The following is a 17,784-nucleotide window of genomic DNA, read 5'->3' on the forward strand; positions in this document are numbered from 1 at the left end:
CATTTACAGTTTATTTCACATCCACTATTTCACAGTGTCAAATGCAGGATAGTGATAGCAAGCACTAGAACCTGAAGAAAATACCTCTTGAGAATCCTAAAACCTTGGCCTTCATTTTATTTTGGATGTTAAAAAATGAAATTGAAAACAGTTGTGGAGGAGGGAGTATGAGTCTTTTGTGAGTACAATGTAAATTTCTCTTCTAGTCTGTAATACATTTTTCTAACGTAGGAGTTTTGTTTAAATATACATCATTTAACTGTTTCTTGTACTAAATGCAGAATGCAACTATTATTCAAGAGAAAGCATTTACTAATCTTGTTTTGTGTTTAAAGTTTAACTATACATAATGGGCTTCATAGTCTTGAATTAAATGACAGATATGTGGACACCAAATTAAAACGAATAAAATAAAACACAAAATGGGCCACAACTCAGGATAAACTTAGCCAATGACCCAATAGGAAAATACTTTTTGTTTCTCCTGTTTGCCTTTTAAAATATCCAATGAATTAGAATTATATCAGCCTTCCTTGTTTTCTAGGGAAAGACAGGAAAGGAATTTGTCTAACAAGAATGATTCTATGAGGTTAGAACCAGTCTCTCCAGCTTAGTACTCTGTCTCTGATTGGGACTCCCAACAGAGTGTAATTTAGGGGGGAAACAGTGATCCTTCTAGTTATCTAGTCTCCAAAGCATCTGAGTTACCTATACTTCATGTGACAGAATTTTCCCTCACCTTTGTAAAAATTATATTTTCAGCCTAGATTATTAATGTCATTATTTATTAAATTCACTATTACACTTCCTATTCATTCTTGTAATAATTTCCCATATCTTTCATCTTAGCATTTTCTTCTCCAAAAAGAGCTTAGTGAAATCTGCCAAACCAATGGAAATATTCACATTTCACTGAAGTCAATTTCCACCTGTAACATACCCTGGTCATTATATTTCCTAAGAGATGGATCTTTCATCTCCAAATCTTAATCAAATAGGTAGTTGATATAAAAAAATGCAAATTAACTCCCCAACTTCCCCAATCATCAAGTCCTGAATCAAGTGGCTTTGACTCTATTGTATGGTTTACATCAGCCTGTATGGATCTGAAAATACAGGCTGTCACAGGAGTCCAGAGGCAACCTGGGACAAAGATTGCTTCAAACAGAATGAATCCGAATCCTTTTCATTATCAGGAAAAGAGAAATGATTTCTACAGACATTTTTAAAAACTGTTTATCTTTTATTGTTTATTTTGAGAGAGAGAGAGAGAGAGAGCGCACGCATCCGTGTGTGCTAGTGCGAGAGTAGCAGAAAGAGAGAAGGAGAGAGAGAATCCCAAGCAGGTTGCACACTATCAGGGCAGAGCCCAACAAGGGGCTCAATCCAACAAACGATGAGATCATGTCCTGAGCCGAAATCAAGAGTCAGACGCTCAAATGACTGGACCACCCATGCACCACAAGAGAAACAATTTCTATAGTCTTTTGGTAACTTAGAGTTCTATCTCTCTGACACCAACACTCCAAGTATTTGCATGCTTGAATGGCCGTAGAATTAAACACTTAAGAATTCTTTGGAGAATTCTTGGAGAAAGTAAATGCAATAGCTCACATTTAAATGCTTTCTAGGCTGATACACTCTTGCCTTAGCTAGGATACCATAGGAAACACAGTACTTAGTACAATTTCAAATTCCAAGCATGTGTTCCCAGAGAGCTTTTGAAAGTATAGTTCTCTCAGTGAACTGTGTATTGGGCATGTGCTTTAAAACATCCATTCACATGATTTACTCACTGGTGAGTAAAGTGCACCTTCCGTTCTTGCTGCTGTGAACTCACAGAGCAAAAATGGAGGATGAGGGGAGACGGGAGAGCTTATGCACTACCGTAAGTGCGCCACAGCATTACGCTTCCCCAGACCCTGCAGGCAATAAATACATGTTATTAATTCACTCATTCTGCTTTGAATTCTATAATTAGGAAGGTGGGAGTACAGTAACTCAACAAAAGGGCTGGTTTGTGCCCAAATGCACCCCAACAGTGAACCATACTGCCTAATGGGGAAGGAAGTACTGCCAGAGGAGAAACTATAAGTTTCTGCAGGGAATGGAATATGTGGAGATGAAACATTTTTTCTGCTGAACGAAGCACCCACAGGCTGAGCACAGCCACAGTACCCAGGCGATGTGAAGAAACACAGCCAGATAATGGCAAGTACCTCCAAGAGAAAATAGTTTAGAAGCTAAGGACACAATTAGAAGATTTATGTGTGTGCGTATAAATTTGTGTGTGTATTTGTGTGTTGATAAATATATTTTGTGGCTTTTGGTAGACAAAAACAAATATGGTTAACTGTAGGCACCTGGCTTTACTCTGAAAATAGGTCCATCATTAGTGTTTGAGAGCTCCATTCTACTCATTGCCCCTTCTGAACTCTTAAAACATCCTTTTTATTGATCACCTCATACAATCCAGCATTAACTATACCATCCAAAATGCCTTTCACTGAGTCCATTTTTAAGAGAAATTCTACAGCTTTTTTTTTTAAACAATGTTCTCTGTATTGGTAATGTTCTTCACATGTGTCACTCATTCTTTAATCTGTTCATTCACCAAATATGCAGTAACGAATTACTGTTGGCAATTGCTTAAGGAACAAAAAAGTAATGATAGAGTTCTGACCCCAGTCTAGTTGCAAAGGCAAAATATGAGTGTGCATGCATGTACACACACTCACACACTGGAACATTCTGTGAATGTCTTTCAAAAACTAAGCAAAGGAGACAGGGAGCACGCTCCAGCAGTAGGAAACAGGAGTGAAGAAGCAGGCTGCGGTAGTAGTCTGGAAAGTCAAGGAAAAATGGCAAGCTGGCATAGCACAGAAGAATGCCAGGGCCCAAGGTGGGAGGGAGAAAAAGAAGCTCCAGGCTCCCCAGAGCCCCATGAGGATCTGCAGCCCAAGAGGTCTCTGTAGCCCCATGAGAAAGGGATACTGGAGAAGCAGATCATATCTCAGAAAATCGTGGTACCCTGCACTTCCTTCCCTACATACGGCAAAAAGTGTATATCCAAATATCTGCCTGTCAAGAGTTGACGTTTATTGCCACATAGTGCTGGTCTCCACAGTTTTGGGCAATCAGCAGATGCCATTTTATTTATTTATTTATTAAAAAAAATTTTTTTTCAACGTTTATTTATTTTTGGGACAGAGAGAGACACAGCATGAACGGGGGGAGGGGCAGAGAGAGAGGGAGACACAGAATCGGAAACAGGCTCCAGGCTCTGAGCCATCAGCTCAGAGCCTGACGCGGGGCTCGAACTCATGGAGCGTGAGATCGTGACCTGGCTGAAGTCGGACGCTTAACCGAATGTGCCACCCAGGCACCCCAACAGATGCCATTTTAAATAGCTGACATTGGTTAGGGCCAAAGCTATGCAGGAAATCCTCTACTCCCTTGGATTATATTTTTTGTTTCACACTTTCCTCCCCTTATCCTCTCAGTATGAATACCCCCCATCCATCCCTGAAGAAAACAGGAGAAAAATAGGCAGTGGCTGATTTCTCTTTCTCTTTGCAGTAAATATGATATCAATTTTTTTTCAGAGACTGGTAGGATTATTTTGTGATTGTACTTGTCTATTTATTCTGGGAGTTAGCCTTTCTAATATTCTGAGGGTTTTGTTCTCTTACTCATGCTTAAACTCAATCCCTTCCTTCCCTATTATTAATAAATTGTCGGGGCACCTGGGTGGCTCAGTGGGTTAAGCATCCAACTTCAGCTCAGGTCATGATCCCACAGTTCGTGGGTTCGAGCCCTACGTCGGGGTCTGTGCTGACAGCTCAGAGCCTGGAGCCTGTTTCAGATTCTATGTCTCCCTCTCTCTCTGCCCCTCCCCTGTTCACGCTGTCTCTCTCTCAAGAATAAATAAACATTAAAAAAAATTGTCTTAAATCTGAGTTCTCTAAACACTTTGAACAGGCACAGTGAGGCGAGGGATAGAAGCGGAAAAGTGTTCACATGTAGCCCAGAAGGCTGACCTATAACCTGTATAGTTGTTTTTTTTTTTTAATGTTTATTTATTTTTGAGAGAGACAGAACACGAGCAGGGGAGGGGCAGAGAGAGAGGGACACACAGAATTCAAAGCAGGCTCCAGGCTCTGAGCTGTCAGCACAGAGACTGACACGGGGCTCCAACTCACGAACCCTGAGATCATAACTTGAGCCTAAGTCAAACGCTTAACTCACTGAGCTACCCAGGCGCCCTCTGTATAGTTTTCATAACTATTAAATATATGCTGGTTTCTACATTCTTAAAGGGTGATATGACTGCCTATTTCACCGGTAGTTAATATCGAACTGAATGATAAGTGCCACAGAAGTCTTGTGAAAGTAATTTTTCGAATAGAAATTCAAAGAAGACATTTATGATCTAATACTACTTGCACTCTCCTCCTTGAGCACTAGGCATATAACCACTGGCTTCATACAGCAAAAGTGCAGCTCTTTCTGACCATGCTACTTAAACTTACTAAGTTGCATTGTAAAACCTTCAAGAATTCTTTCTTGACCTTGGCATCAACAATCCCACAACAGAGGCAATGTGAGAAGTCTTTCCCTTTTCTTTGTTATTGGAAAATTTTAAACAATTGTACGGTTTAAATTTTCATTTTTAAAGAATCCCCTATCCCTCATGAGCAGAGTTTTGTGCTTTCTAAAATGTCTCTAGCCACGAATTCACACTACTGTTCCCTATAAATTAGGAAAAAAAGAAAAGAAAATGGTTGTTTTAAAGTGTATTTTGAGAGAGAGAGAGAGAGAGAGAGAGCGAGCATGAGTGAGCAAGCAGGGGAAGAAAATCTGGTTGTTTTTTTTTTTTGAAGCCTAATTTTTTTTTTTTTTTGCTACAGTAAACTCTTGGCTAACACAGTTACTCCCCCTGCTACTTCCTGTACAGCAATTTTTCTCATTGTCCCACCAGTTGAGAGACTAAAATGTCAGGAAAGCAAAAAAAAATTAATCAAACGTTCTCTTACAGAACTTTGAGCAGATGTTAGGACTGCTACAGTTCTGGGCAGCCTGTTTGCCAGGTGCACGAGTAATATCGGAACAAAACCAAAACTAAATACTATATGCAGGTGCTGAAGGAATTTATGTTTTAATATGAAAGGGAATGTTCCATCAGAGTGTTAATTGTATGGATTCCATTTTTTCTGCCATCAAAGTTCTGAATTATCTTCGCACCTGTAGGGACTATCTTGCAGTCATTCTGTATTTCAAAGCAAACACCACATGTAGGGACAGAATAGGTTCTCTGTATGTAGGAGGTAGATTTGCATAAGCCACTGCTAAGGCTAAACTGAATGACATCCAAAACCTGGGGAAAATCCTACCAAGTGAATAGAACTGGATATATGTGAATATATAATAGGTCCCTGGGGTCACACCTCTCAGTCATTTCCCAATTCCCATCTTGTGTTATTTCAGTAGAAGCCCGTCCTCCCCCCTACTCTTCCAACTAGATTTTAACTCCTTGAAGGTCACACAAATTACGTATTCATTTCTGCATGGAAGTTTCATAAATATTTAAAATAAAATGCATCACTCAGTGCATTACGAAAATGCTTGCTAAACAGCGTTTGGTAGACTGAATACATTAATTACACATATAAATGGCCATTTTCTCAGCTCTAAGTTTGAATATCCACATTATGTGCATATGGTTTGTTTATTTTGGCTAAACATATTCCTAGATGGTAAGACATCACAACACCATAAAATAGATCATAGGATCAGTGATTTCTATCAGAAAATCAGAATAATGCTGAGAATATCTGCAATACAGCTCATGTTATTTTGCCACATTTATTTTATAGAAGAGAAATTACCCGTGAATTCCGTGGGCTGACCTCTTCTTTTCCAGAAACAGTACCTTTTTAAAATTTTGTCCGTACCGTCTTCTGTCCACCCGCAAATTATTCAGGTACAAATTTTCAAATTGGAAACCAAATCAGAACTATTATCCTAGTGATGGGGCCATCATCTGTCAACCACTCAGCTCCCTGCCTTCAAGGAAGTGTTTTCTTTTTTCCTCTTCTATTCTGCCTCACTGCCTGTCACAGTGCTCAGTAGTTCTCTTGGTTTGCTTCATGCTGATGGTAAGTTGTGTGTTTATTTTAAAAATCGTTTTGCAACCCTTCACATTCCAGCTCTCAACCCAGCAAGCTGTTGCCCGGCAACACTAACTGGGACGCTCCTCTCGGCCTGAAACCAGAGGCTGCAGGCAGCAAACAAGGCCGCTGGAAATCATCATCTTACTCGTTCTGAGTCAATTACCGCAATCCAATGAAGTGCAAGACCTTTCGAGACTCAAGTTGGTATCTTTCCTTTTCCAGTTCTTTCCTCTGTAGAAAGTTACTCTATCAACGGTTATGCCTTTACTTTACATTCAATTTCATTTCCCCTTGAAGACTGGAAACACAATCTTGGAAATCACGAATTGTTTAAACACAGCATACAACAGCCCTGAAAATGATGCTAAACTGATTCAAAATTTAAGGTAGAAATCAAAATATATTTACAGGATGCTAATCATGTGCAAAATGGGTTTTTTTTTTTCCATTTTCACGGCACATTAAAATCCTTTGGAGAGATTTCTGTTTTTCTTCTTCTTCTTCTTCTTCTTCTTCTTCTTCTTCTTCTAATGCTAATACTCAAGCCACAGGTCAAGTGAAAATCTTTAAAGAGGGGCTTCCAGGCCTCAGTATCTTTAGAAGCACAAGTGTTGCTAGTGTGTGCAGCTGGAATTGAGAACAACTCTGCCAAGGAGTGCTTCTCCGACTTCTACATGCATATAAATAATCCAGGGATTTTAAACTGAAGATTCTGATTCAGTAGATCTGGGGTAAGACCTGATTGTCTATATTCTAGTGGCTTCCAGGAGGAGCCTTAGACCACATTTTGAGTAGCAAGACACTAGAGGCAGGAGAACATTGATAGTAGTTAACAACTGGTTTAATATTGCCCCAAGGATCCCTGAAGAGATGGATGTAAACACAGAGAAAGGTACCCAAACATACAGATATCTGTCCCCAGCCCCTTCTGGTTTGGTAGTCTGCAAGGAGGACACAGAAAGGTTTTCAGATAGCTTTCACCCAGAGGATGCCAACAGGAAGAGCAAATGAATTGGATTATACAAATCAGTTCCAAAATAACTGCATCTGGAGCTCTGGGCCGTACTGGTATCATAACATTTAATAGGGACCAAGGAAACGGAGTCCTCTTTTTAGGTCTCACTTCCCTAGCCCCCAAGGAAATGTCTAAGTACAGAACTGGAAAGCCTGGCTTATCAACAACGTTCATGAGAAGGAATTCAGGTTCTAAATCTACAGTAAACACATGAGTCTACCAAGTCAGTTGTGATTTTTATGCCATGCTGAAAGAAATGTGTTCTTTATCACGAGGAAGTGGTGGCTTCACTTTATACTTAACTAGACTTGTGGAACCTTGAGTGAGAACAGCTTTGGGGTTTGAAAAACAAAGATGAGAGTGTTTGGACCAGAGTGAACAGGAGGCTGAAGGAAAAGCTGATTGCCCAAGAGAAGAGATCAGGGGTGATATGATGGCTGCTTTTCAAACCTGAGATTAGCCTCTATTTGGAAAAAGGAGCAGGCTTGTTCTAACAGTGGGTAAAAACAGAGAGATTTTTGCTCATGGTGCCAGGGTCAAATTCAGAAGAAATAAGGGTCCTTGTGAAACCATTTTCTATCACTGAAGCAATCTAAGAACGTCCTGGATAATTACTCAGTATATTGGTATAATAGAGCAGTACAGGGGCTAAGTAAGATTTTTACCATGCCGTATTTTGAAATATTCTCTGTTGTCATTGTGGAATAAAGCAAACTTAACAGAATACTTAAACCTTTACTGTTGTTCTACCCTGACATTTCAGATGTCGTATTTCAACTCAACTATGATATAAATTCTGAAGCGAAATTTTAACTTTATAATTGGGATATGTAGGAAACATTTCAATTTGGATGGCACGTAAACAGCTGATTTTTGAGCACTTATAGTGCCAATATTCTTTTTTTTTTAATGCTAGTATTCTTGCTAAAACTTCTGAGTGGTTTTTCCCTATAAATGACCATTTGTTAAAGAAAACTCTGTCAATTTTATTTTACTTGCTCTCAAAATAAATGATTCATTTCCTGGTGGTACACCCTTTCAGATAATATCTCATTTGGATTTTGAAATATGTATGTATACATACACATACATACATAATAAAGAATTCACTCTATTAGAAGATTTTTAAAAATCATTGGGTGCCTTTGGTTGCTAATTTTAAACTTACTTTCTATTATTGAATGAACTGCATGGCTTAAAAGAAAGTACACTAAGTAATTCCCGAATTTCAAGGAGAGATTATTAAATCCCAGTGGAAGTCTGAACCCACCTGATTCACTTTAGTTTACCAATCATGATAGAATTTCCTGACAGTGAGTCAAGCATTTTAAAGCAGCTCACTGGCTAGCCGTCTCACATCTCTTCCGTGCTGTTATGTCTGACAGCGGTGCTAATATGTTGACAAATCAATCTATTCATTAATATTCAGCAGGCTTGCTAGATCTGCAAGCCTCATAAACTGTTACAAACACAGTTTAATTATTAAAATGACAATTGTCTTTCTTTTGTTTCCTATACCATTGGACTTCTGGGTCTCATCTACCCGAGGCTTATTTTCAATGGGGTTGTTTTTTTGTTTTGAACAATACGTAGTGCAAGAGGGGCCTACAGCTGGTTCCTTTTCATGGCAAAGTGCTACTTCCAACTTAAGTGTTTAGCGTTCTGGAACACTGTTGGATTTTGAAACCATACCATGTGGTATTCTTGGTGCAAGGCTTTTATTTAGCTTTGCTTTGTGTTTGTACTGGCTGCATTTTTCATCTTCAATTTCTGGGAGAAAAACACACTTGTGACCAATTTTATTTGAATTAACCACATTGAATGATAAAAATTGCTTTAAATGTAAAATTTAGATGCTTTGATAAATTTAGCGGTGTATTATGATAGCCATTCTATGACTTGAGATGCCATATATTCTACACTGTTCATAAATGTCAGCACAGGATTGAGACCAACTGGCAGCATAAATTGTGACTATGTCTATCAGGGAAAGGAGGATGCAGAAATACTAACACTGAGGCTATTCGAGCAGAAAAGAACCTATGTCACTGGTGCATCATCATGATTTAATAATCTTGAACTGAAGATAAGCTATAGGATTAATGCAAGGGGTATTCCTCCCACCCCCATTTTTATATATGGAATGTCAAGGCTTTGTGTCAGCTCTTAATTCTTCATAATGCACACTAACCACGTGCCTCTAAAGCTGAGCAGTAACAACACAGCAGGTGACTTGAGAACAGGCGCTTCTTCAGACGTCACCTGTGAATGCAGAATATGATCTCTATCTGCGGGGGCTGGGGACTCATTGTGCGACAATTTCCAAGGTTGCCTCTGTGTTGATTACTGCCTGTTTGTCTCCCTAATGTCACATAAAGTAATATCAAAACTCAGAAGAAAAAAAAAATAGTAATTTCTCTGGTGGTCTTCATGGTCTATTACTGACCTTCCTCAAATTGTGTCTCTAATTGAACACATCAATTCAAGGTGATGATGGAAATGTAATTTTTACTCTAACAGATGCTTTCCCATTGCTGCAGGTTTGTCGGTGTTCTGGCAAGATGATCTGCCCTGGCACAAGTTTTATCTCACTTTACCAGCTGTCCAGCCACCACTTGTCTTCTTCCTCTAAGAGTAAACTCTTGGGAAAACAAAAGCTGCCTACTAAAGTTATATACAAAAAAGAATGGTTTAAGATGTATGCGATGATTCTGAGCAACTGGAGGAATGTAGGAGAAGAGAATTTGACTTTCACACTTAATAATTCTCCTTTGTGTGGGCATAAGTTGAGACAGTGGAGGTTACATCTTCTTCATCTGCCCAGTCATGATGCCGGACTGGTATTACAGAAAAGGAAACATAACCCTTGCTCTCCGGTGAATAACACTTACATATACAATATATATGCACATATACGTATATATACATACATACATACATATACGTATATGTGCATATATATGTATGTGTGCATGTATATATGTATATATGTATATAAGTATATATGTATATATGTGTATATGTGTATATACATATGTATATGTATATACGTGTATACGTATATATGTATATATACATATATATGTATATATACGTGTGTGTTTGTGTGTGTGTGTATGTGTATATATATATATACATATACATATACATATATATATATATATATATATATATATATATATATAACACTTAAAATTTTAGACATTTTTCAACCAGGCACAGAAGAATTATAGTTATATAGAAGGTTGTACTCCATTTATTCCTGGAGCCTTATTTTCCCCCATGTACTTCCATTCACTTTTATTATTTTTTAATGAAAGTATTGTATGCATCTAGTAAAAGATCTAAATCAATTGGTAAAAAGAGTTCAAAATGAAAAATAAAAACCTCACATCTCATTATGATTTTAACTACTTAAAAAATGTCTTCTGATTAGCTTTAAACCAGTGCCACTCAGAGGAGGTTCATGAATCAGTACTGATCTGTGAACTGTTTACTGGTCTACAATGAAAGAGGTATAGAAAGTAAGATTAAGTCTATGGGAACTTTTATAGCAAATTGATATTGCTGTCATATTTTTTTTTTATTTTATTTGATAAACTGGTAAAATAAACTGGTCCATATGTCTGGAAATTAAGATAATATAAAACTGGTCTGTCACCACAGAGTTTGAGAAGAACCACCTTAAAATACAAATGAAAACAGGGGTGCCTGGGCTTCTCAGTCCATTAAGTCCAACTTCGGCTTAGGTCACTATTGCATGATTCGTGAGTCTGAGCCCCCTGTTGGGCTCTGTGCTGACAGCTCAGAGCCAGAGCCTGCTTTGGATTCTGTGTCTCCCTCTTTCTCTGCCTCTCCCCCCAACTTGCACTGTCTCTCTCTCCCTCTCTCTCTCTCTCTCTCTTAAATAAATAAACATTAAAACAAAATTAAAACAAAACAAAACAAAACAAACATAGATTCCTTTCCATTAAGGACAATGAATCATTTTATTTCAGGTTTCTCTATTGTACTGACCTTATTCCCCCAATTAATTAGGTTGTCTTAAAATAATGTACCAGCCAGCTCTGTAATTTAGAACACTGCCTGGCATACAATATGGATATGTATACATATACAGATGTATACATATGGATATGTTTTATTCAGAAGTATTAACTTGACATTAAATTATACATTAAGTCATAGAGTAAATATGTATAACTCAGTCCATTCACCTAGGCAGAATCCTAAATGAACCCCGTGGAAGCTATGGCTCTTCCAGCTCTCTTCACCTCTTCTCTATTCTCCTCCTCAGCATTGTAGATGTTTTATTATTTACATTCATTTGCATAAGTATAATAAAGTCAGACATGCTTGCTCTTAGGGTTATCTAAAATTTTGAATCAATAAGCAATATGTGGGATAATTTATATGTAACTATTATGAATTATGAGATTATAACCCCTGCCACCTATACCCTATAATATCAAATTTCCAAACCTACATCCACTCAAAGGAGAATTGTCATGCGTCAAGAGGATTCTCTTTTCCTACATTCCTTCAACTGCACAAAGCGGAAAATCATAACACCTATGTTAGTTTCTTCTTTATTATACATAACTTGGTTATACAACTTTCTGTATTTCCTGGAGTTTACATGTTTTCTTCTTTATTCTTGACAAAAGAAACTGGTCAAAAAGCTTTTTCTATTCTTGCTACCTTCATGGCAATCAATACTGAAATACATTTAACATTTGAAATAAATTACATGTCCTGATAGTAAATATCTGAGAAAGAAAATGCAAATGCAAAAAGAGGTTAGGAATTAGAGAGGGATTTTATAATTTATTTAAATATAAATATTGAGAATTTATTTAAGACTTTCTTGAGAGCACTGTTCAGCTGTCAGGTCTTTCAGAGGATCAGGGCTCTGAAGCAGTGTTTCTGAAAGTGTGATCCACAGACTTCTTACATTCTCAGCACAGGATTGCAGTTTATAGGGATGGGGCCAGGGAATCTCCACTTTCAACTAGCTCCTCTGATTAAATGTTGGCATGCTAAAGTTAAAAAATGCTTACTACAGACTTAGAGCTAGACTATGACAGATTTATAATAAGCCATACTTGAGAGGGTTCTTTGGCAAAATTATTAGAAATCACTTGCCTTCCGACTTCAGCCAGGTCACGATCTCGCGGTCCGTGAGTTCGAGCCCCGTGTTGGGCTCTGGGCTGATGGCTCAGAGCCTGGAGCCTGTTTCCGATTCTGTGTCTCCCTATCTCTCTGACCCTCCCCCATTCATGCTCTGTCTCTCTCTGTCCCAAAAATAAATAAACGTTGAAAAAAAAATTAAAAAAAAAAAAGAAATCACTTGCCTTGCAAATATTTCCATGTTCTATTAGCTAGTTTTTCCATTTCCCATATCTATGCCCTACACCCCTGGTATCTACTTCTTAAGTCATAGACAGAGCCTTGCTTGCAATTTTCTGATGTTTTGGCAATGTCCATCCAAGATTCGGCCTTATTATTACACCACATGTGACAAACATGGAGAATAGCCTGGTCTGTCTCTTGCTCTTTTGGAATTGCTAAAAATGCAATGAATGGAAGGGCATATTGATACATGATCAAGTAAGGCATAATTTTCCTTAGTTTCATCTGATTATCTAAAAAACGTTTAAGTGAACATGGGCTGCTCTTTCCATGAGATACAGTAAATTTGCCTAATTAAGTAAATATTTTAAAGTAAGTGTGCAAGTCCTTTCAAGGAACCAAGAAAGGTCATAGGATGGATGTGTTAAGGGCCAAACTGAACCTAGTACGTGATAAAGCTAGAGGTGGGAGTGAGGCCATGTGTAATCATTGATAGGTTACAATGGACTAACTGGAGGATGTCAAATGGCCATCTGGTAATCACTAAGATGAAATGAAACAAGGCATAATACACAACACTGGCTTAGAATGAATTGAAACGTCCTCAAACTCCCATCCCATGATTACCTAAAGTCTCCTCTTGTGTAATTATTTGTAATCATATGATTCATTCTGGAGTGTTTTATTGTATACATGCATTCTTATTTAGTTATATTTGTATAACTGTGTTTATAATGTGTCTCTTTGGTTATACATATAAGTAACTATATGAGTATAGTTAAATGTATGTTTAGTTACATATATAAATTTGTATAATTATACACACATTTGTGTGTATAACTAAATACCTATATACGGATAGATATATAGATAGATCATGTAAAGTGACTGGAAAATAGAAAGTGTTTATTATATTTAAGGTAATCCAGCTATGACAGTCACTGTGCTAAGCACTTTCCAGTGCAATTTCATTTAATTCTTAAAATAACCCCCATGAGTTAGGAATTACTGTCACCATACTTCAGACAAGAAAACTGAGACCTAAGAGTTAATAAGGAAGTTGGATGAGGTCACCAATACACTAAGTGGAAGAGCTCTCAACTCAGGGCGTTATCACAACATGATCTTGTTTCCCTGTATTTTTAGATGTTATTAAAAACTGTGTTGCTACTGTAGCTCTAAGCTAGTGAAAGCATATTAAAAATTTAATGTGACACCATGGCAAAATCCATTAGAAGGATAATCAAGAGGCTGTAAATGTAGTAGATAAGAGCATCTATGTTGGAGCCAGCTGACAGGATTTGCACCCTGGCCCCACTCAGGAAAGCCACTTAAACCTCGGCGCCTGCACCGCCTCATCTTTCAAATGGAAACAATTATAGTATCTACTCAAAGGTTGGAGATGATTAAATATGTTCATATATGGAAAGTGTTTAAATAGTGCTTGGCTATAATGCAAATGTTACAGAAGTGTTAGCTGCTATGGTTTTTTTTTCTTTGAAGATTTAATTTTATTATCTCCATTTTTCCTGTAACAATTGCTGAGTTAGGTTTTCCTAAAAGTCTTCTCATTTTTCAAATCATACCTTGATTCACAAAAAATATTTTGATAATGGACATCTATTAATGCTTTTGTGTTTGTTTTTGGCCTAGTATCTCTTCCCTGCAGGAACTTACTCTCTCCAAACTGGAGAGGCTCTCCATCATCCATATGGCCAATCAAAGCCAGGTTCCTGCGGTGACAGTGTGATTGTTCCCAGAGTATTACGGGATTTAAGCAGAGCCAATCAGTGCCCCTTTCAGAGAATGTATGGCTACTGATAAATAATTACTCTTCCGTTCTGAGATCATATACAATGAGCAGCATGTAAGCCGGGGGCTGCCGGGGGATCACTTTGCACCACATGAAGAATCCACCTGAGAGGGAAGCCATCATAAAGCAAAGCAGAGATGATGAGAGATGGAGAAATATGACGCTGAGCCACCAGATCCACATAGATGAGGTTCACCATTTGGACTTCCCCGTTGTGTGAGTCAATAAACTATCTTCTGCCTAAGTTAGTTATAGGTTTCTATTATTTGCACACAAGAGACCTAGTTCCCTGCTAAATTACTAATCAGCACATCCCCAGAATGCCAGTACTCTGCTTATTACACTATCACAGCAAAAATAATGAGTTAAAATATTCCCTTACAGATTCCTAAATGTCAAGGCATTAAGAAATAAGCACCCTTTGGTGTACAAGTATCTATGCTATAAACAATGGAGACAAATAATTTGAAGTCCAAGCCCTGCCACTGTTTGACTTTGAGCAAGTCACTCAACGTTCTGGTTTTCTCTATGACAGAGACTAAAACAAGCTACATACTGGAGGACTGTTGTGGGGTTCAAATGGTACGATGAGAGCTCCACCACTCCAATATATAGGACTATATTATATCAAGTCCATGTCTACACTAACAGAAAAATAAATGCATGACACAGTAATTTTTTCATTCTGACACATCTATGTATGTTACAAAGACCTTACAACTTTCTTTTTTCTTTTGCTTTTTCATGCCAAGAAAGCACACACACACACACACACACACACACACACACACACACACTTACACACACACACACACACAACTACCAATATGTCTGAAGAATACTTTGGAAGCATGCACATCAGTTTGCATATAATTTCTAAAATTATACAATCACTTCTTGGTTACCCGCCAGAGCAGTTGCTTAGCTTAGTGCTCTCCTATCTTCCCTCCTAAATCCAAGTCCTTGGTTCACCCCACACCTGCCTGTATAGATGCTTTTCACATCCTTTATCTCATTCAGTCTCTGTTACCAACTCATTATATAGGCAGGGATCATTATCCTGATTTACAGATGAGGAATTGAAGCTCAAAGAAGGTTAAGCGATGGCTAATTAGAATGGCAGATAGGACCACAACTCAAGCCACTTGACTGTTGATTCTTACCTTTGATTTTTGAATCACTGAGGGACTTCGATTTTTATTTCCTTGTATCTAGATTTTTAGTGATTCTGGCAAGGTTTAAAGTATATGGAGACTAAAAATTTACTATTATCAGTTGTGACCATCCTTTGCCAATACTAGTTTCCTTGTGTATTTCTCAGATCCTATATGCTTAAAATTGCATGGTCCCAGCTCCTGTTACAACTTTTTGTGAGGGAACTGTTTGTTCTCAACAAGATAGTGGGACAGCCCTGGGGCCTGTCCTTTTTACCTAGCCTAATTACTTTTGTAACACCTCACCTAATACTATGTCATAATTTCACTTTTTCTTTATATTCAACTATTAGTACTGTTCATATACCAGCAACTAGGTAACTCATTTCCCATCCAGGGCAGCAATTGGCAAATAGTACAACTCTTGTGCCTCAAAGGCAAGGATGAGTCAGAGGAAGATACTGAGGAGAGAGGCCAATCCCTCTCAATTCCCAAACTGATTTAGAAAGGTGAAGTTCTGTCTCAGCTGGTCTCTATATCACTTTGTCTGAGTGATACGAAATTTTTAGCACTTAGAAATATCTATAGCCAAGTAAAATATGTACTTCCTGGTCAAATATAAATGCCTTTTAAATTTCCCATGTAATTCTCTTTCTCAAATGCTGTATCTCTTTCTTTGCAATTTTTAGTGACTGGCCTAAATTTCATGTCCTCTGAAAATGCAATTCTGACTAGTCACGTCCACAGTGATTCTTTCTCCTTTGAACTTGGCATCTCTCCATTTAGCTTCAAGTTCTTTAAAGAGTATTTTACTTTTGTCCTTTTCTTTCATGTTACCTAGTGTGTGTGTGTGTGTGTGTGTGTCTATATATATCTATATCTATCTATCTATCTATCTATCTATCTATCCACATATATATTTGTGATTTCCCAAAAGAGTTTCTTGTGCCATTAATATCTAGGTCTCTGGCCTCTATTATCAGTGACAATTAAACATTCACAATCTATAGCTATTTGTTTCTGCCCTAAACAGGTTATATCTAACAGCTAGGCCAGGACATTTCCGTCGTATCAGAGACCAAGCATCATTTATTCTACTACTTCAAGAAAAAGTACTACACTACTTCCAGAAAAAAAAAAATTTAAATGTGGAGGCAGTTTACCCAATGCTCTATTCCTGCATAACAGGAAAACGTGACTAGCTTCAGAGGTATTCCAGATTTGCACCATGGTAACAATAGCAAGTCCTTCTATTGGATTTATGGATTGCAGGTATCAAACATAATGGTTAGCCATATTTAAAGGTAGTGTTTCCTAACTGGGCACAAGGTTATTGATAATTCCACCTTTCTGCCCCCAGGAAAAGAAACCTGATTATACTTTGCTTTTTGCCTTTGTTGAATTATCCGAAATATTTCATTAGTACTTTGGCTACATGATAGTTCATTTGTAGGTCACAGATTCCTTTAAGGTATATCCATCCAGCTATGATTTACAACTAATTAGAAGATGTTCAGGGTTATTGCTAATAGTAACTCAAAGCCCTGATAATGGATAACTCTTGTCACTTAATACTAACAGGAGTTAATTACCTCGGGCAGTTTAGATACGTTCTTTTCTGATTCCCACATCACTGCATGCAGTAACAGATATCAAACAGATGTTTATCTCTGACTGTACTTGCCTTTTAAAGTGGTGAGAAATTTGAACAAACTTAGAACTAGACGTGGCCTGAAAACCAAAGGACTGGTGATCGAAGAATATGTGATCAGACTGGGTATAGCCCCAGTCTATGTGGGTCTATACCCAGCATATCTGGGTATATGCCCTGGGCATATACATATCTGGGTATACATTCTCGCTCTGTCACCTACTAGCTTGGTGATTTTGGCCTGTGGTGTCTGTCAGTTCTTTTGCCTCAGTGTTCTTCCTTGAAATACAGGGTAAGTAATACTTACGGGGTTTTTGTGAGATTGAATGAACTCCAAAGTACGTTCATTGGGGAATTCTACTCTGAAGCGTGCTATTTTCTCTGCCCTGACTGCCCCTGCCGCTTCTTTTAAAACTCTCTTTTTCTTTAAGGAGAAGGAAAGGTTTGTTAAGAATTTAAATAACGCAACACTCACTGTCAAGGTAATCTATCTTAAAGAAATCATCAGAGACACATATAGAAATTATATTTAAGGATCAAATAGAAACAACCTAAAAATATAATACCAGTGAAATGGCTAGATAAAATACCATACATACTTTAATGTCACACAAAGGAAATCAGCG

At 37.8% G+C, this 17,784-nt stretch overlaps 1 protein-coding gene across 4 annotated transcripts in view; it reads right to left on the bottom strand.

The window, feature by feature from the left end:
- PRKD1 (protein kinase D1) overlaps positions 1 to 17,784 on the bottom strand; it is a 332,060-nt gene that overhangs the window by 1,913 nt on the left and 312,363 nt on the right. The window lies entirely within an intron of this gene.

This window comes from Prionailurus bengalensis, chromosome B3 (assembly GCF_016509475.1).
Source record: "Prionailurus bengalensis isolate Pbe53 chromosome B3, Fcat_Pben_1.1_paternal_pri, whole genome shotgun sequence".
In the NCBI taxonomy this organism is placed as follows: domain Eukaryota; kingdom Metazoa; phylum Chordata; class Mammalia; order Carnivora; family Felidae; genus Prionailurus; species Prionailurus bengalensis.